Source organism: Gymnodraco acuticeps, unplaced genomic scaffold (assembly GCF_902827175.1).
Source record: "Gymnodraco acuticeps unplaced genomic scaffold, fGymAcu1.1, whole genome shotgun sequence".
In the NCBI taxonomy this organism is placed as follows: Eukaryota; Metazoa; Chordata; class Actinopteri; order Perciformes; family Bathydraconidae; genus Gymnodraco; species Gymnodraco acuticeps.
Window position 1 is genome coordinate 372,661 of NW_022989802.1, and position 4,051 is coordinate 376,711.

The 4,051-nt window shown below is 39.4% G+C and overlaps 1 protein-coding gene across 1 annotated transcript in view; it reads right to left on the minus strand.

Annotated features, from left to right (window-relative positions):
* LOC117552763 (voltage-dependent T-type calcium channel subunit alpha-1H-like) overlaps nucleotides 1-4,051 on the minus strand; it is a 99,557-nt gene that overhangs the window by 619 nt on the left and 94,887 nt on the right. The window lies entirely within an intron of this gene.

A 4,051-nucleotide genomic window follows, 5' to 3' on the forward strand; every position in this document is an offset into this window, starting at 1 on the left:
TATATTTTTGGAAGTTCTGCCTCTGCCTCCTTGCTTGGTCTGGGCCGCTCAACGGTCAGCTTCACATGGAGGTATAAAAGTATATATTTTTAAAGTCACCTCAAAATTGTACTTAAGTAGTTGAGTAAATGTATTTACTAGGGCCGGGACTTTAACGCGTTAATTAAGATTAATTAATTACACAAAAATTAACGCGTTAAAAAAATTAACGCATTTTAATCGCACTTATTTTTGCACAGCGGAACGTTTCTCACTGGATGAGTTTCAGGCGTACCGATTATACTGGAGCACCAACTAACGTTCATGACTTCAGACAACAACAAACCACAGTGAACAACAGTGGGAAATGTTGTTTTAAAAAACGGACGGATGGAAGCGTCGATAAGAGCACGGTTGTGTGCAAATTATGCAAAAAGGAATTCGCATATCACCGCAGCACATCAAGCCTCAAGTATCACCTCAATGCAAAACATATAGCAGCTAGCGTGAAAGCTAGCGTGGACGTTAGCCTCTTTTATCGCGTTCACACCAAAAAGAGCCGGTACTAAAATTAGTTAATGAGAACCTTTTTACCCCCACGAAAGTCCCTGCTAGAGAGCAGAGAGCTGCTAGAGAGCAGGGACTTTCGTACGGCTCTCTTGTGAGTAAAGAGCTATATTTCTGATTGGCTGGGCGGATTGCAAACCACGCCCCGTAAAACTCCCAAAAAGTTTTGTGAAGCCGCCATTTTATTATCCTCGCATTAGCATTATTAGCATTAGCCCAGCGCAGAAACGCAGAGAGACTAACTTATGGCAACACAAAATAAAACATGGGAGCGGTGGAGATGAGGAGGTGTCGGCGTTCTGGCGATTTACTCGGAAGGCTGCTGGGACTCCCAGCAGCTTCTACTGAAGCCAGTCCCTAACTCCGGGGACTTCCGGCCGGGGACTTTGGGCGGCAGTATACGCCGTGAAGTGGTTTGCGGCCTGCCAGTAAACCCAAAGCAGAAGAAGAAGAATTGACGTCAGCGGCTTCATTTGCCTAATCCACCCCCAGGTTCAAAGAGTTCTCATGAACTCAATTCTCATGAACCTTTGTGGGAAAAGTACTGCGGTGTGAATGTGCCTAATGGTATACTAAAATCCATGTGAAAAAAAATTGCTTCTCACTGTTCTTAGGTCAAATATGTATATGCGATTAAAAATGCGATTAATTTCGATTAATTAATTACAAAGCCTCTAATTAATTAGATTCATTTTTTTAATCGAGTCCCAGCCCTAGTAATTAGTTACTTTACACTATTGGCTCAAACCAGTCTATGGCTCAAACTGACACAAAGTTTGCAGCAATAACAGAAACAACTTTGTTATGTCATGTAGAGACTATATTTAGAGTAGGATGAGCTGTTAAAGGTGAGGTGGATAACATTTAAGTAGTTTTGGAGGTATACAAGTAATGTGTGTCATGAAGTGTAAAGTACAAGTAACCTTCAAATTGAACTTAAGTAGTTGAGTAAATGTACTTAGTTACTTTACACTATTGGCTCAAACTGACGCACAAAGTTTGCAGTAATAACAGAAACAACTTTGTTACGTCATGTAGACTATATTTATAGACTAGAATAAAATGAGCTGTTAAAATGTGCTTTTAGCGTTAAATTATCCCCACAGAAACAGTTAAAGTTAATCATTTTAATACTATTGTAAAAAATAAATACAATTGTAAGGCAACCGAACAACAAATATTTGCCAGTAATAATAATATTCCTTATATTTATTATAGCGCTTTCTCAATGACTCTCAAAGCGCTTTACACATTACACATACAGATCATACATGCAGGGGCGGATCTACCGGGGTGGCATGGGGTGGCAACTGCCACCCTAAACAATAGCCTTGCCACCCCAGCTGCCACCCCAGTTGGCATCTTTGTTTTGAAAGAAAACTTGTGGCTCATCGGACATTTATGAGAGAAAGTCTCTAATGTCCGAGTGCAAGTGAATGCAGCACAAGATGCACGTCATGTAACCCCTCCCCCGGTCCTGGCGCGAGAGTGGAAATATGATTGGTGGCGAATTCACTTGAACCAGAGCCCTAGAGAGATGCGCAAAACAAGAAGCCTTTCGGACCCAAGCACTGAAGGAATGAGGTAGTTGCGGTCTACAATGACAGAGAAGAGAATGTCAAGTTTGGCTGTACTCAGCATTGAATCAAAACGCACTACAGCTGTTGATCTTAATACATTTGTGAGGCGTTTTGCTGAACAAAATAGTAATCGCCGCATTCAGCTGTAATAGACATGCCAACTTGATGCTCTGCTCACGGATGACTCGATGAGAATAACAAACTGTTAAGATGATGACCTTGTATGCGTGTATATATATTTTTCTTTGAGGGGGTCTGCCCCCAAAAAACAGTTTTAAGTCCTGAGAAAGTAAAATAAGACGGTGTGTAAAACTACACTGCCCAGCCAACAGAAAGTAACCACTTTGATTTAACTAGGCCAGTAGGTAATGACCTTCCACTGGATAATAACTGCAGCGATGTTTTAGCTGAATACACGTTTTTTAACCCTAACTGATGCAGTTAGTCACTTCTTTAATGTTTGTTCTTTCTGATGTAAAGTCAAGGTTGTAACTGTATATCAATAATGATATAATTACTTGTTTTTCAAATTTGAAGGAGGGTGAGCAAGCATCTTGATGAACATTCATCATTAACTCCTCCAAAAAATATAGTTTATTCAATAATAAATGAATATGTGAATCATAACAGTTCTTCACTATATCTGTAAAGCGTCTTTGAGCACCTGTAAAAACGCTAACAAATTAAATCTATTATTATTATTATTTATTAACAGTGATTGACAGCTGATAGGAATAATATGATTGTTAATAGTATCATATTCATTCAGACAAACATCGATGAGACAGTTAATTAATGTACTTATTGCAGCAGTCTGTATATATTTGGTACCCCTGCTGGTCTAAGAGTGAGACAAACTCATTCAGTTATTGTTCAGTTAAAATTCATTAAATTACATCTGCCACCTTATATGTAAGGCTTTACTGATGTGCCACAATAATATCACCTATGTGATTGAGTTAAAATATTAATATTGTGGCTTTCCAAGTTAACATTGATTGTAGGGGTGTAACGGTTCACAAACATTTCGGTTCGGTACGTACCTCGTTTTTAGGTCACGGTTCGGTTCGGTACGTTTTCGGTACATCAGAAAAAATTATCACAAAACATTAAATATTTTTTTAAAATTATTATTAAACTGACTAATGTATTCAAATAAATACAAAATATAGTAAAATAAACATTATGGTGCAGCATTTCGATGAACTGAAATAATCTGTATTTGAACTGTACTAGTACCTAAGCAGCCAGCTTGACATGAGGACTCGCTTGTCATTGTATTTTCATGTTGTTTTAAAGAAAGATGAACTTGTCCACATTGCTTGCCGAAAGGGCAGATCTGCTGGCACTAACAATGTCTCCTGCTGTGGAGAACACCCTCTCTAGGGACAGAGGTAGCAGATACAGCCAGGTAGCGCTTTGCTAACATGGCAACATAAGGATATTTGGCGTTTGTAATAGCTTTGGCTCGGTCTGAACTTTTTGCGAGTGGTGGAGGCTTACATGCTAGCGGGGAGTTGGGTTTGCACTTCAGTCTTTTTCTTTGGTATCCGTCATCCTTGTACGTAACTGCGAAATCAAAATGTTCCCAAACCGAGACTTCAATGATGCTGGAGGATTTTCAGCTCAACTTTATCTACGTTCGCCATTTCGACAGTTCCTCAAATTACTGACTACATTTGAACGCATCCCTGTGGACCAGCTCTCATAGTATGCCTCTCGTCCAATGAAATGACTTGGTCGCTCTATGATATATACCTGAGATTACTTCCAGAAAGTTGTTCTCAATTTTTTACGTTTAACGCTATATTCGTTCGGTACACACGTGTACCGAACCGAAGGGACCGTACCGAATAATTTCAGTACGGGTACGTGTACCGTTACACCCCTAATTGATTGATATGATTGCGATTTCATCAGCATAT